Source organism: Tachyglossus aculeatus, chromosome 11, assembly GCF_015852505.1.
Source record: "Tachyglossus aculeatus isolate mTacAcu1 chromosome 11, mTacAcu1.pri, whole genome shotgun sequence".
Taxonomy (NCBI): Eukaryota; Metazoa; Chordata; class Mammalia; order Monotremata; family Tachyglossidae; genus Tachyglossus; species Tachyglossus aculeatus.
In genome coordinates this window covers 57,533,761-57,551,060 of record NC_052076.1, presented here as the reverse complement: position 1 = coordinate 57,551,060, position 17,300 = coordinate 57,533,761, and the positions used below count along the sequence as shown (strand labels likewise).

Genomic DNA, 17,300 nt, shown 5'->3' with positions numbered 1-17,300 from the left:
TTGTACTCTCCCAAGAGCTTGGTACAGTGCTCTGCACACGGGAAGGGTTCAATAAATGCCACTGATGGACTGATTGGAAGATTGGGGGTAATTAATCAATGGGAGTGTATTGTACTCTCCCAAGTGCTTAACAAAATGCTCTGCACATAATCAGGGCTCAATAAATGCAACTGATTGATTGACTGACTGATTGAGCTCTGTTATCAGGGCAACTGCCCTAAGCCATGCATGTCAAAGCCCCACATTATAGGAAAATTGAATGACTCAGACTGTGTTTTCTTTCCTTTTCCCAAAAAGAATGACCGGTTTTGAAAAGTCTAGCTAGAATTCTCAGAAGTCCATTGATTCCTGTGCTTAGAATTTCACGGCTCACAATGTTTTGGTTTCTGCACTCCCTGGAATGTGATAGAACAGCATTGTCCTTTGCTATAAATTTCTTTATGTGATCTGGAAAAGCAGTTTTCAGCTTTTCATTAATATTTAAATAGTTCATTAAGACCTTGTATTTTAAAATAAACCAGAAGCCATGAAACTCATTATACAATGGATTAACAGTTCATTGGCTTAAACATTGAAGCTCTGGGTACCATAATGAGTCATTTTACTGGTAGAACTTTGATTCTGAGCAGTATCACCCTAAAACGACCACTCTGTGTGCTTGTGCTTTGGAGTGAGAGAGAGAGAGAGTGTGTGTGTGTGTGTGTGTGCATGCGTGTGAGCGCACTCATAGGTGTTTTAAAAGTTGATTAAATATAATGTTGAAGGAAGACTAGGAGCCTTGACCTGACCTACGGATAGAGATCTGATAGATGATGTCCTGCCAACATTCTTTATTACTTATATACAACAGCTAAATCAGTTCTAGACTTCCCTGTCAATCATGCAGAGCAATCTGGAAGGATTAAGGAGGAAAGGCAGAGTAAAACCATGTTCCCCTTCATTTCAAGACCTACAAGAATATGGAATTCGAATTTGGACCACCAGAGGAGATCAAAGGCACGGACCAATTTACAAACCACTTGCCTATTGAAGTTGGCACACTTCCCAATGCAGGTCTTTTTGAAATTTTTCTAGAGGAAAAAAAAATCAGCAGTGTACAAAGAGTCAACTGAGAAACTGGAAAAGCAAACCATTGAAATGTATTGATTCTGGCTTTTCAAGGGGAACACAAACTCAGACATCCTGGAAGCCTGGGTGTGCCTGGTGTCTAACTGAATGGCACAAAAAAAGGGGTGTCTCTTCATACTGGCCCGGGCAAAATGTGGTAGTTGGCAGATCACCATGTTAAAGAGTGAGATTGGCAGAGAGTGGGGAATTGTCCACCCACATATAACAAAGTGTTAAATAGAAGCTTTGCTTTACCAGCCTTATTGAAACACAAACACACATTCCAGAGATAGTAAGGCCACTGAATTTTCCAAGAAAAAAATGGCCGACCTGGCATCATGAGTTTCTCAAGTCCTCTTTCATTCACTCGCTCTCTTATCCTTTTGTCAGATATAATCTGATGGCTATGAATAACCAGCTGTGTCCAGCTTCTTATCCCTACCATCAGTAATAAAGACTCTGTGCTCACACTTTAGCTGACAACTTTGCTGATTGGGCCAAAGGCAGAAAAGAATCCTTCTTGGCTCTTCTAATGCTCCTCTGGCTCAGAGGGGAAGACAGATTTTCACTAAGAGATGGTATGGAGAGAGAGCGAGTTTTCAGGATGAGGGAGTGAGGCTTAAGATTCCTGTCTGAAGCACAACTACAGCCTTTGATCAGTAGGGCTTTGAATTATCTTTAAATTATATATTATAAATTATTTGTGTATCTCAATGAGTTATTATATTCATTTTTATTCATGTCTGTCTCCCCCTTTAGACTGTAAATTTGTGGGCATGGAAGGTGTCTTTCAACTCTGTGGTTTTATACTCTCCCAAGTGCGTAGTACAGTGCTCTACACACAGTAAGTGTTAAAAAAAATACAATTGCTGAGAAGGGAACTGTGAAGCAGGTCTTGTTCCCTCCATGGGAACTATTTTTCCTTAACCCCTGTCTTCCTGGATAGGCCAATCCTTAGCTAGAACTGAAATGGGCTCTAGTCAGTGGGATCATTTAGCCGATCAGGATCCAGGAGAGTAGCAGTTAGGTGTCCGCTTAGCTCCTCTCCATTCTCCCTCCTCCCTTCCACATGCCAGAAGCAATCTGTAAGCACTCAGTTTGTCTGAGAGACATTTAGGCTAAAACATTGGACCGTTTCGATTTAGCTTTTGGGTTTTCTTGTATCAGAAGCCCGGGTGTTAAGAGTTCTTTAAGTATGCTATTAGCTAACTACTCTGTTGGCCACGGATGTGTCTTTTAGTGAATCAAATAAGCTTCCATTTTCTCCCCATTAAACTAATTCCCTGACTTTGTTTGGCCAAACCTGTGTTTATATAGGAGAGGAGGATGATTGGGAAAAAATTTTCATTAAATTTCTGTGGATCATCCCCTTCTGCAGGAAACACCATCCAACCTTGGTTTCACTAACAACAGCCTCTCCTTGTTCTCCTCCCTCTTCTCTGACTGCTCCTTTTCAGTCTCTTTAGTAATAATAATAATTGTGGTATTTGTTAAGCTCTTACTATGTGCCAAGAAATTTACCCTGTGCTGGGTCAGGTCCTCCTCCTCTGCCTGCCTCCCGCTAACTCTGGGAGGCCCATCAAGGTTTGGTTTGGGGTCCTCTTCTATCCTCCATTTACAGCCCATTCCCTGGGAGAGCTTATTTGCTACCACAGCTCCAGCTATCATCTCTACACCAATGACTTCCAAACCTATAGAGCCAGCCTTGACCTCTCCCCGATTCTGCGATCTCACATTTCTCCCACTTTCAGAGCGTCTCTCTCTGGAAGTCCTGCTAGCACCTCAAACTCAACATGCCCAAACCTTGAACTTCTCATCTTCTCTCCCATCGCTGTTCACAATGGCACTTAATACAGTGCCAGCACTTAGAAAAGTGCTTAGCACATAGTAAGCACTGAACAAATACTTTTAAAAAAATTACCATCCTTACTGTCTTACAAACCCACATCCTTGGCATTTTCCTTGACATCTCTCTCCTTCAACCTGCATGCTCAGTCACTAAATCTTGTCTATTCTAGCTCCACAACATCTCCCTAATCTGCTTCTTCCTCTCCATCCAAACTGCTACTACGCTGGTTCAACACTTTTCTTATCCCATCTCAACTATTCCATCAGTCTCCTTCCTGTCTTCCCTGCCTCCAGCCTCTCTCTTCTCCAGTCCATATTTCACTATGTTATCTGCATCTTTTTTTTAAGACATACTATGTACATCTCCCCACTCCTCAAATGCTTTCCAGCTCTGCCACATGTCTGCCGTGTGACCTTGGGCAAGTCACTTCACTTCTCTGGACCTCAGTTACCTCCATTGTAAAATGAGGATTAAGACTGTGAGCCCCATGTGGGACAGGGACTGTGTCCAACCTGGTTACCTTGTATCTACCCCAGTGCTTACAACAGGGCTTGGCACACTGTAAGTACATAACAAGTACTACAGTAATTATTATTATCCATCTCTTCATCAAGCAGAAACTCCTCACCCCAGGAAAGATACAAGGCACTCAATCAGCTCCCTTCCCCTTAGTTATCCTTACTGCTAGCCCTCTACAACCTAGCCTGCACACCTGCACACTTCACTACTCTAATAAGAACCTATTCACTGACCCTCTCTCTTGCATTATCCACTGTCAGGTCCTTGCTTACACCTTCCCTCCTGCCTGAACTTCCCTATCCCTCACATATTTTACAGCCCAGAACTCTTCCCACCTTTAAAGCCCTACTAAAATCATGTCTCCTTTGGGAGGCCTTCCTTGACTAAGCTCTCATGTCCCCACTCTATTTTCCCTCCATATTGCCTCACCCGTACACTTATCTAAAAACACTTGAATACTCGCCTCACCCAGACAGCCCTCATGCACATATCTTGATACTCGGTGACTTCCCTTCAACTCATTTTAATGTCTGTTTTACCCAGCTAGATTGCCCGCTCCTTGTGAACCTCCTCAGAATAGTGCTCTGTTCACAGTTAGCACTCAGTAAATAACATCGATTGATTGATTCTTGTATCAAATACTTTCTTATAAGGGTTAACATCAAGTTTGGCCTTACGGCTAACAGTGTGGACAAAGAGAACAGACACATATTGTCTTCAACAGACAAGCCATAAGCTGGATACAAAGCAAGGAAGCCTTATCCCTTCCAATATATAACCCAGTGGGGGCTTAATAAGTACCATTGCTACCATTAATTCTGCTTCAGTTGCTGGTGACATTTTTCCTCATGGACTTGGAATACGGGTATTGGTTTCCCTTTTTTTGCTATATTTTAATTCCTTTCTCTCTAATGGAGTGACAACCCTATTGATCATTTCCCCCGCATCCACACTTTTCCCTTATGCAAGGCTTTACCATCTCCAATTCCTTAGAAAACAACAAATAAAAGGAGACAACTCTGGGTCTCAGGGCTTTTTATTCTTGTTGCTAATCTCACAGCCAAACACATCCTGTTTTGGAATTGCTGAGAGAGAACCAGACAATCTGCATTTAGGCTCAACACTGCCCTGTTCAAGGACTTCTTACCCAGATTTTTGTTAATATAGCCAACAATAATTTTAATAAATAAAAACAAAGATGAATGCTGAGATGAATTCTTACCCCTTGGTAGTCTAGAAATATTTCCCCAAAGTAAAGCAGGATACTTAATGTTTCTACAGATCTTAGAGAAGCAGCGTGACCTAGCGTATAGAAGATGGCCCTGGGAGTCAGAAAGACCTAGGTTCTAATCCTGGCTCTGCCATTTGTCTGTTGTGTGACCTTGGGCAAGTCATTTCACTATGCCTCAGTTACTTCATCTGTAAGTCCCATATAGGACAGGGTCTGTGTCCAAACCAATTTGCCTGAATCTACCCAGCGCTTAGAGCAATGCCTGGCACACAGTAATTGCTTAACAAATACCACAATTATTATTATTATTACTGTCATTATGATTATCATCTTAGAGGTAGATGGATTTAAAAGATGCCACTTTGTTCAAACTCCTACCTCAATGATATTATATTTTAATGATAAATAGCCATTTTTAAAATATTTACAATTTTATAATGAGAAAAGGACAGGGTGGTGATTAATTTAGTGCCTATAGACGAATCTAGTATCTAGTCAAAAAGATGATCAATACATCCCTACCTTCTGCCCTGAAAGTGGCAAGTTCTCTGTACAACAGGCTGTCCATTCCTGAAAATGCTTTGCTACTGGTGTGCCCTTTCCTCTCTCTCTCTCTCACTCTCTCTCTCTCTCTTGATCTAAGCCAACATGGAGCCATCTGTCTGACCATTTCTCCTCGGGCTGTATTCACTTTGTCTAATGACCTAACCCTCTGGAGAATAATTGTGCTTCTGGTATGTACCCTCTGAAGCCCGAGACTAGATTCGTGGCGAAATCCTGCTGCAGTTAGCAGTGCCAGGAAATGTAAGTTAAAATACCAGCCAATGGGCAAGCTTTGGAAATGGAACACTTATTAAATGTTTCCAGCCAGGACAGTGTCAGTTGGGTTTTTGAGCCTCCAGATCACCTCATCTGCTCCAGCTTCTCCTGTGTTTTGGACCATGGGAGTTCTCTTATTCCCCAACATCTTCTCAGTTCTGGGCTTATGCCTAAGAAGAAAAATCTCTCACATCACTTGTTGTGCCTTGCCTAGGTGTCACTTATCTTTTTTGGTGGGTCCCTTCTAATGGCAACAGGCCGGATGCGCCTAGCATGGTAGAAATAGAATTAACTTTAGATACCTGCTAGGCTCAGGACAATTTCCATGATGCGCCACTATCTTCTAGGGGCAAGACTTCTGGAGATCAGCTCATAGAGTGGGACAGACTTAGTTTCTGACCAGTGTTTCCCATACTCTCTCTTCCTCCCCAGACTGCAGACAATCCCTTGGGTCCCTGGACAAATATGCGTATATCAGCCAGGGTGGACTGATTCCTTGATGGCTGAAGTCACCATCCGCCTGAAGTCGGGCCAGAACGTGGAGACCGGTCAGTCAGCCTGGTCCCACTTGCTGAGAAGGTGAGAAAATAGTCACAACCCCCTCCCTGAGCCACGACAGCAGTGTGGTTCACCTCAGGAAGGACTGTGGGTACCTGTGGTTGGGGAAGTCGGCCAATCCTCCGCCTGAGGTTGTGCTGCACGTTTGGTTGCCGAAAGTTGCAAAGCAAGGATGGCGGCAGCCCCAGAGGCCTATTTTGACATCAGTTTGAGGCCTGGATGCTGGGAAAAGTCCGTTCACCCTTCAGGAAGCACCACTGCACTCCTCCCCCAATTCCAGCACCGGTGCTCATGAAATGATGAAGATCCAAAATAGAAGCATTATCGAAGTCTAATTATCACCTCCTGACAGTCAAAACCCTGTTAATACCCAAATCTCAGAGCTGTCACCTACACTTTAGCTTGTAGATATTGAAAACTTTCTTTTATGGACCCTCTACTTCATACGGTAATCAAGGGAGAGAGCAGAAGAAGAACTAACTCTTCCTCTTGAGTTAGCCAGAACATTTCCCTCCCTTGCAGAAAGCAGTCAGCCAGCTGGCCAACAGTTCTATTGAGGGTACTCGGTTTGACAGAAGATGTGTCTTCTCTGTGAATTTTGGCTAGGGTGATGCTAGGGAATTAGGACACATCAGTCTAATGATACAAGGTTGTTTGGCTACATCAGGCCGTGGTGTTGGAAGAAACTGTGTGTGTGTGTGTGTGTGTGTCTTCCTTTCTGTGGAATTTGATGAGGACACAACCCGTGTTAAAGCTGTGGGCTTGGAGAGCAGGGTTATTAAAGAAGGAGAAGACCCTTCCCTGCCAACGAGAAGTTTTCAATCCAATAAGGGAAGCAGTCTAAGCAATTCCACCCATACATTAAGTGACAGAACACAGAGACAGAAGAATCCAAATAACAAAAGGGGAATTTACAGAGCTGGACAAAGGGATTTGGGGATTTCTTGGGTGAGTTCCTTAAGGGGATTGTTTTTTAAGGACTGGAGGGATTTGAAGGGGGAGGAGAAAGGGATCCTAAATGAAGAGGAGGGCTCAGAATTGGGAGAGTCTTGAGTCAAACTTCCCAGCCCAATGGTTAGCTAAAGAATGGAGATAGATTCGAATGGCAGGCACACTTGGAGGTTTTGAAAGTCTCCAAGGTCATTGCTATTCCTGGATTTCTGAAGATTGCTGGAGTCTTGGGGTTGCTCTGCCTGGAGTCCCGTGTGTGTTTCTGCCAGTGGAAGGGATTTTGAAGGTTCTGCCTTAGCGGGGAATCATCACACATTCAGGGAGGGTGAAAATAATATATTATAAATTATTTATTTATTTTAATGGTCTGTCTCCCCCCTTCTCCCTCTTCATTCATTAATTCATTCAGTCGTATTTACTGAGCACTTACGGTGTGCAGAGCACTGTACTAAGTGCTTGGAAAGTACAATTCAGCAATAAAGAGAGACAATCCCTGCCCATACCGGGCTTCTTTTGCTTCATGGAAAAGAACTCAAATTATAGCTTACTCCACAGGCTGAGGGGCAATGCCTTGAATACCTTCTGAAGGACTCCAGCTCTGGGCTGGATTCTTGTGGCACCAAGGCATCCTTAAAAGTATTCAAATAGGCCTGGGAAGTTGTTTGACTGATCGGAGACACCCACTCAACCTCTGAAAGTGGTCCCCCTCTAGGCAGTAAGCTCCTTAAATCATATTTATTGAGCGCTTACTGTGTGTAAAACACTGTATTAAGTGCTTGGGAGAGTATATTATAACAATAAACAGACACTCCTTGCCCACAACGAGCTCACAGTCCTTGGGAGCAGGGAACATGTGTACCAGCTCTGTTGCACTGTACTCTCCCAAGTGCTTAGTACAGTGTTTTGCACATAGTAAGTGCTCAATAAATACCAATGATCGATTGATTCAATTCAGTTCTCCTCCTTTCTCACCCTCTGGCAATGATGGAGGATAAAATCTGCAAAGCCAGTGAAAGGGAGAAATACAAAAAGAGAGCTAGGTAGCCCAGAAGCTGAACCCACTCCATATTTGAGTGTTGGCCAATTCCTGATGTGGAGAAAAGCAACCTCTACCCATCATCGTTGGTGGTACTTATCCAGCACTTACTATATGAAGAGCACTGTAAAAATTATGGCATTTGTTAAGCACTTACCCTGTGCTAGGCACTGTACTAAATTCTGGGGTAGATACAAGATAATTGGGTCAGACAGAGTCACTTTACCACCTAGGGCTCACAGTCTTCGTCTCCATTTTACAGATGAGGTAACAGACACAGAGAAGTTAAGTGACTTGCCCAAGGCCATACTGCAGACAAGTGTACTAAGTGTTTGAAGACATATGAGTCTAACAGGATTAGGGATCCTGAACTCAAGCCACCAAAAACACTCAGCTGGGAGGTGGGGATGGGAGGGAATCTCAGGAATATAGCTTTAGATAAAACTTCCAAAGAAAATTTCCCCCTCACAGCTCTCTCAGCATACTTTTTGTTCACAAATTTAATCCTGCTGAGTTCAGAGGTGCTACATAAATAGGGACTGGAATGAAGAGACAAATATCACAAGGTCTATCTTAAAATCGGGTTCTGCCTTCCATGCCAACACTTCATCTGTTACTGATCTTCAAGAGATGTGTTATTTTTTTTAAAAAAACCATCACTGTTGCTCTGCATTTACTTAAAGAAAGAATTACTGTTAATTACCACAAACACTGATTAAGCACCTAGAGTATGCTAGATTTCTAGGAAGAACACATTTGAATGCATGAATAAGCGGATACTCTGGGAGCCAGAGAGATGTGAGGGAGTCTGTCTTCAATAAAATGACGGCATGGCTATAATTAGTTTACTAAATTATCCACCCTAAAGCTTAAACAACACATATCACATGAATATACATTTTTGGGAAATAGAATCTTCAAAGCTCTGCACACAATATGCACTCAATAAAGAGCACTGACTGATTTAAGAACTGTTTTATTATCACACGTTGACTTTCTTTGTGGGGGATTAGCTAATCTGATCGGGACTTGATCTAGTTTAGACTGCAAACTCCTCCATTAGACTAAGTTTCTTAAGAGCAGGGAACCACCTTCTAGTTTTATTATATTCTTTCAAGGGCCAGCGCATCCTGAAAAGGTGCAATAGGCACTGATTTATCCAACTTTGTACATTAAAAGCCACTTTTGCCACCCCAAAACCTATTTTTTTTAAATGTTAAATTTCCACCATTCTCATGTTGGGCTTTGGTATCAATGGTCCAGATTGGCAAGACGAGAGCATGGCCTACACAAGAATCTTGGAGATGCTCAGCCTTCAGCAAACTATGCCCTTGGTGCACAGTCAGGGAGCAAGTGCTCTCAGAGTAATGGACTCCACATTTCACTTTCCAAGCTGGAAATACTTGGAGGACATTGGAAAGCTTGGAGGACATTAAGGATCAGAGAGGCTAAGTGAGTTGCCCCTGGTCACACAGCAGGCCAGCAACAGAGCTGGGATTAAAACCTAAATCATTCCACTAGCTAGGGTGATTCTGGTGCATTCTTTCTGATGGTCCTGAGTTGTGAACTAGCTTCCAGAAAGCCACATTCCCTGTTCCCCATCAGACAGCAGGGAGAGAGGGCCAGGAGGGGCCGAACCCACAAGCTTGGATCAATCAATCAATCAATCGTATTTATTGAGCGCTTACTGTGTGCAGAGCACTGTACTAAGCGCTTGGGAAGTACAAGTTGGCAACATATAGAGACAGTCCTTACCCAACAGTGGGCTCACAGTCTAAAAGGGGGAGACAGAGAACAAAACCAAACATACTAACAATAGACTCCTTTCCATCAACCCTCTCTCTGTTCCATCCCTAGGAGTGAGCCACTATGTGAAGGGACTCCTGACCCATCTTGGAGGCTCCCACAATAATAAATAATAATAATAATGATGGTATTTGTTAAGTGTTTACTATGTGCCAGGCACTGTCCTAAGTGCTTAGGTAGGTACAAGATAATCAGGCTGGACACAGTCCCTGTCCCATGTGGGGCTCACCCTTAATCCCCATTTAACAGATGAGGGAACTAAGGCACACAGAGAAGGTCAGTGACTTGACCGAGGTCACACAGTAGACCTGTGGCGGAGCCAGAATTAGAACCCATGACCTTCTGACTCTCAGTCCACTAGGCTGGAAGCTCAAGAGAGCCAGGAGGGAAGGAGGAACTTGGGGTCTGTGAGGAAGAGCAGAATGAGGCACAGGGGCTGGTTTTAAACCTCTATCATGAAGCCCCAGGAAACCCTCCCTCCCACTTCCTACCCCTGTGCTTGATCAGGTCAGCTGTAATCAGTTGCTGGCCATGGGGCGGAGAGAGACGGGGTCTGGCACACAGCTCAGAGAGATGCAAAGATGAAATGTGTTGAGTGTGCATTTCCACATACTCTATTGAGGTAAGGGGAGGGGTCAGCATTTCTCATTTTTATCCAAACCCCATTGCCCGCAAGAAAATGAGAATTAAAAATGGACACAAAAAGTTTTCACTTCTGTGATACACCATAGGGCAGTGATGCAAACACACACACACACACACACACACACTCTCTCTCTCTCTCTCTCTCTCTCTCTCTCTCTCTCACGGCCCTGCTGAGAGCTCACCTCCTCCAGGAGGCCTTCCCAGACTGAGCCCCTTCCTTCCTCTCCCCCTCGTCCCCCTCTCCATCCCCCCATCTTACCTCCTTCCCTTCCCCACAGCACCTGTATATATGTATATATGTTTGTACATATTTTTTACTCTATTTATTTATTTATTTATTTTATTTGTACATATCTATTCTATTTATTTTATTTTGTTAGTATGTTTGGTTTTGTTCTCTGTCTCCCCCTTTTAGACTGTGAGCCCACTGTTGGGTAGGGACTGTCTCTATATGTTGCCAATTTGTACTTCCCAAGCGCTTAGTACAGTGCTCTGCACATAGTAAGCGCTCAATAAATACAATTGATGATGATGATGATGATGACACTCACTCTCTCTCTCTCTCTCCCAAACACACAAATATATAGGCAGATCATACACCTGGTAGTAGGCCTTGGCACATGAGTGTATAATATGTGTGTTTGTGCATGTGTGCATGTTTTAGTCTTGCCTGTATCCATGCACTGGGAAACAACCTGACACTAAGAACTGGGCAGTCTGCTGCACTCGTGACTTTTAAAAACTCTATACTTTATCTCCACATTCTGGCCCGACTTCAGGCAGATGGTGACTTCAGCCATCAAGGAATCACTCCACCCTGGCTGATATACGCATATTTGTCCAGGGACCCAAGGGATTGTCTGCAGTTTTCTGGGGAGGAGGAGAGAGTATGGGAAACACTGGTCAGAAACTAAGTCTGTCCCACTCTATTCCCTAGTGAGAGCTGATCTGCAGAAGTCTTGCCTCTAGAAGATAGTGGCACATCATGGGAATTGTCCTGAGCCTAGCAGGTATCTAAAGTTAATTCTAATTCTACCATGCTAGGCGCATCTGGCCTGTTGCCATTAGAAGTGACCCACCAAAATAGATAAGTGACACCTAGGCAAGGCACAACAAGTGATGTGAGAGATTTTTCTTCTTAGGCATAAGCCCAGAACTGAGAAGATGTTGGGGAATAAGAGTCCAGCCCAGAGGAGACATTATGGAGAAGCAGTGTGGCTCAGTGGAAAGAGCCCGGGCTTTGGAATCAGAGGTCACGGGTTCAAATCCTGGCTCCACCAATTGTCAGCTGTGTGACTTTGGGCAAGTCACTTAACTTCTCTGGGCCTCAGTTACCTCATCTGTAAAGTGGGGATTAAGACTGTGAGCCCCCCGTGGGACAACCTGATCACCTCGTAACCTCCCCAGCACTTAGAACAGTGCTTTGCACATACTAAGCGCTTAATAAAATGCCATTATGATTATTATTAGTATTCTCACTGTGCCTCCATCCTACCTGTCTCACCGCTGAACCCTAGCTCACATCCTGCCTCTGGCCTGGAACAACCTCCGTCCTCAAATCCAACAGAAAATGACTCTTCCCCACTTCCAAGCCTTATTGAAGGCACATCTCCTCCCAGAGGCCTTCCCTCTTCCTCATCTCCCACTCCTTTTTGTGTCACCCTGACTTGCTTCCTTTGCCCTTCTCTCGTCCCAGCCCCAAAGCACTTACGTACATATCTGTAATTTTATTTATTTGTACTCACGTCTGTCTCTCCCCCTCTACACTGGATGCTCGTTCTGAGCAGGGAATGCCATTGTTTACTGTTGTATGTACTTTCCCAAGTGCGTAATACAGTGCTCTGCACACAAGTGCTCAATAAATATGATTGATTGAATGAATGAACATCCAGTGGTTTGGAACAGAACTAAGGGATTTTCGGCATAATAAAAGGGCTTCAGAGGACCACTTCAAGCCGTTTGCCATTCAGAGAATCCTTGGGAAGTAGGGGGGAGCCTGTGGACCACCATTTTAGGTTCTGCTCAACTTTAGGGAGCCATCCAGATGGAACTGGCCTAGCTTTTTTGGTGTTTTTCCTTCTAATCCCTTTGAAGGTGATCTGGGTCACCCTTCTATCATCAGTGTGTCCTATATCTAATTAAGGGAGAGAGGGAGGAAGGAAGGATTCCATCGCCACTCTGGTGTCTCTCTCTCTCTCTCTCTCTCCTTATTGCATCACATATTAATATTTTGTAGCTTTCCATAATTTGGCTTAGTAATGTCAGGATGGAGGGGATTATATATGCAAGGTCCATTCCGGTCATTTCAGTTCTACATGTTATACAGCACAAATGGTAGCAAATACTAATTGCCATCTGAGAGTAATCAGCCAAGGAATCAGCAAAGGCTATTTACTAAATGCTGAAACATCTGGACAGTAGCTTTTCCAAATTGAGCCCCAGAGCAGAGCTGCAGATCAATATGAAAACATAACTAGCTTAAACAGAAGGAAGGATAAGAGTGGGTCAAACACATTTTCCCATCCCAGGGCGCTACTGGAGGGGAGGACTTGAACTGTGAGGGCCTTGGTATCAATTTCCTGAGTTTAAGACAATTATTCCAACTCTGAAAAAAAAAGATCTATTTATCTCTCTTTTTTTGCTGTGAGGTCAGTACCATTACCTGTTTTAATTAATTTTCCCCTCTAATTTCCCCCAAGCCTGATACCAGGACACATTTTAGAATTGGCACAGTCTGTTCAACCCTCTTTTCAACGACTCGTATTTGGGCGGATTAACCTGGATCATCATATTCTGCCACTGCAATCAGCCTGGGGCACGATGTACTTGGCTGGGTTTTGTCTCAGCGGACAACAGCAAAGTGTAGAGTGAAGCACCCAACTGCTCCACCACAAATGTGAATACACACAAACACACACACCCATATATTGTAAGCTTCTTGAGGGAAGGGATTGTGTTAATCAACTCCATTGTACTATACTTTCCCAAGTGCTCTGCACACAGTAAGCGCTCAATAAATATCAACGACTTATTGATGGATTGACCTATCTACAGAAAGACAGACAGACACACACACACATGCACCTCCTTACCATGGTCGAGTGAAGAGGAGGGAGAAAGCTGACAGCACCTTAAAGCCAATGGTCAGGAGCTTCTGCTTGATGCAGAGAGGAATGGGCAACCACTGGAGGTTGATGAGGGGAGAAGAGTGTAGAAATTTGTTTTAGAAAAATGATCTGGCTAGGCAAATGTCCTCATTGTACAGACCTATGGATGAGCAGGGATGACAAGTCTGTTGAAAACTGGCCCTTCACAAAATGGCAGCTCAATTAGAAACCAACCAGACAGGCAGATTTTTGTATGTCCCACCGGTAAAAGGGCTCTTGGAAGAGAGCCAGTTACTGAGTCAACTTTTCCCTAGTTGTCAGGCACGTTACAGGGGTCACTGATTCTTTCCAGTCTCTTAAAGAATGTGTGCTACCTGGCCTTTCGTGATACCCAGGATGGACAATTTTGGGGCAATCTTCTTCCATTTGCCTGCCAGAAACCCACAGGACTGCGGAAGAAGGGTAAGAGGAAGTGATGCACAATTAGACTCAATCTGGGTCTTTGCAGTGGTGATGTCTTCACCATTTCACCATACATACATATAAGGGTGCGCTTCCCAGTTTAGGGTCTGGTCATGCCCATGCAGTGAAATCAGAGGTCGCGGTGGCCTGAAATTCTCAGGGTGCATTTTGGGGTCTATAGGTTCCCAGTTGGGAAACACTGCTCTAGGTAACTCAGAGTAGTGCCAGTATAAGAATAGAGAAAGCAATATCAGGCAGCCCCTTTCCTGTGGAACTATTGCTACTTCTTGGTTTGACTTACCCACAGAGTCCATTTTCAGGAAGCAGCATGGCCTAGTGGAAAGAGGAAGGCCCTGGGAGTCATAGAACCTGGGTTCTAATCCCGGCTCCGCCACCTAACTGCTGGTTGACCTTGGGCAAGTCAATTCATTCATTCATTCATTCAATCGTATTTATTGAGCACTTACTGTGTGCAGAGCACTGTACTAAGTCAATTCACTTCTCTGTGCCTCAGTTCCCTCATCTACGTTCCCTTCTACTTAGACTGCGAAACCCATGGGGTACCTGTTTATCTTGTATTCATTCAATCATATTAATTGAGCCCTTACTGTGTGCAGAGTACTGTACAAAGCACTTAATATCTGTTTTATAAGATAGATATATTGACAGATATAAGATATTCAGATGACAGATATATTATAAGATAGATATATTATGACAGATACATTATAAAACAGATAAATTGCCTTATTTACCAGGATAGATAATCTTGTATCTACCCTAGTGCTTGGCACATAGGAAACACTTAAATACTATGATTATTATTATTATATGGCCAATCTTTCGATGAGGGAAGTGAAGGAACTGGAGGACATCATTTTCCAATGCTTTAAAACTAAATGGCTCTTCAGTGTTCAGCAGTTATGTTGCCACAAATACTGCTCTCCGATTGGTGCCATTTCTTAGGACTCACTTCCTAATCCCTATCACTTCCTTTCTTGGATTAAGGTACTTGAGGTTTACAATTCTGAATTGCTGGATTGTACTTCTCAAGCACTCAGTACAGTACTCTGCACACAGTAAGCACTCAATAAATACGACTGAACAAATTCAGGCCTGCTCACTTACTTCATCCCATAGCACCATTCATTATTAGCAGCACTTGTTTTCAAGTTATGAGGGTTTGAAAGGGAAGAGAGATGGAATCATTTTAGCTCCATTCAAGTCTTAAAGAGGTGTCAACTCATCTGTGCCATGGGTGGGGAACCGCACAAGACTTGCTTCTTAATAATGAAGGGTAATCAAATCCTGTTTTTCCTGCCTCTGGTTCATCCAACATTAATTTCCATTATTATTTTCATTTCTTTCTAGGACACAGGACACTCTCACTGGTGGGCCAAAGACCATTTTGAGTGATGCTGAGCAAGATGTATTCATTTTAAATTTTATTCTATTCATTTAGGAGGATGAAATCCACTGTCATTGCCCATATCTACTAAGTGCTGAGCACTTACACATGTTCGCTTAAATGCTTATCCCTAAAGAGATCTTTCATTCTGAAAAATACTTAAATAAAAACATATCAATAGACTAGAATCGGAGGTATTGACTGAGGACTGCTGGCTACCCATCCCTAACATTTCCTACTCTAGTTAAAAGACTTATCTTCTGGGTCCTGGGCAGAATCATCCTTCCCACAGAGGGAAAAGTTTTGGAGATAAATTGGATGACCTATTATTTGCCATGTTGATCTTGGCACTAGGCTCCAACCATGAAGCAGCATGGCTCAATGGAAAGAGCCCGGGCTTTGGAGTCAGAGGTTATCCTGGCTCCACCAATTGTCAGCTGTGTGACCTTGGGCAAGTCACTTAACTTCTCTGTATCTCAGTTACCTCATCTGGAAGATGGGGATTAAGACTGTGAGCCCCATGTGGGACAACCTGATCACCTTGTATCCTCCCCAGCACTTAAAACAGTGCTTTGCACATAGTAAGCACTTAATAAATGCCATCATCATCATCATCATCATCATCATCATGACACTGTTTCAGCTTGGGTATGTGACCTAAGGCAACTGATGCTTTGTTATTCTTCTGTCCTTCTTCCTTATCCCTTTCATAACTTTTATGAGATCGACATATTCCCCTTGGGGGAATTATATTGTAGACAGTAATTTCTTCTTAAAGATTGTCAGAAAAGGAGAATCCACAACCTTTCTCGGAAGCCCTTTTCAATGTCTCCTAAATGGAGAAGCAGCAGGGCATAGTGGATAGAGCATGGGCCTCGGAGTCAGAAGGTCACAATTTCTAAACCCGGCTCTGCCACTTGTCTGCTGTGTGACCTTGGGCAAGTCACTTCACTTATCTGTGACTCAGTTACCTAGTCTGTAAAATGGGGATTGAGACTGTGAGCCTCATGTGGGACAGGGACTGTGTCCAGCTTTATGTGCTTGTATCCACCCCAGTGCTTCGTACAGTGCCTGACACATAGTAAGCACTTATTAATAATAATAATAATAATAAAGGGCTATGTGCCAGGCACTGTACTAAGCACTGGGGTGGATACAAGCAAATAATAATAAATGATTTGGTCACTAAATGGCCCTATACCTTGGTCTAACTTTAATCATTCTTACATCAGTTCCTTTTCTGGGGGGAGATGAAGTTACCATTCTCTGAACACCATTGCCTGAAGAGAATCATACTGAATCAATCACATTTATTGAGTGCCTACTATGTGCAGAGCACTGCACTAAACGTTTGGGAAAGTGCAATGCAAAGTGCAATACAACAGAATTAGCAGACACGTTCCCTGCCCATAATAAGCTTACAGTCTAGAGGGACAGATATTAATATGAATAAAATTAATATTATTCCTTGAACAATATGAATTCCCAGGCAACCCATCAGCCTGCCCTCTTCTGTGTTGGCTATACCCAACTCCTCTAATAGTTTCTCTTAAGACCCTGATCTTTTCTCATGTTGAGGGGCTCAGCACATAGGAAATGGTGAATCATTTTACTTGAAATTCAGATGGGAACTCTCTGTCTCAGTGCTAGAACGATACCCCAGGAGGTGTTTTGTTTATTAGAGGGCCATCTTGAAGAAAGCCATCACATTATTAGTGTGATTAGTGGGAAGATGGAGATTAGATTCTCTGAAAAATGCACAGGAGCAGAAATATTGGGAATCTTTTGAGGCCTTCCTCTCC

General features: G+C 43.4%; 1 long non-coding RNA gene across 1 annotated transcript in view; it reads left to right on the top strand.

Moving 5' to 3' along the window:
• The window catches only part of LOC119934927, a 41,218-nt gene extending 25,567 nt beyond the window's left edge, over positions 1-15,651 (top strand). The window contains exons 2-3 of the long non-coding RNA XR_005453038.1: positions 5,958-6,104; positions 15,462-15,651. This is a non-coding gene — a long non-coding RNA (uncharacterized LOC119934927). The remainder of the gene's footprint in view (positions 1-5,957; positions 6,105-15,461) is intronic.
• The last annotated feature ends 1,649 nt before the right edge of the window (positions 15,652-17,300 follow it).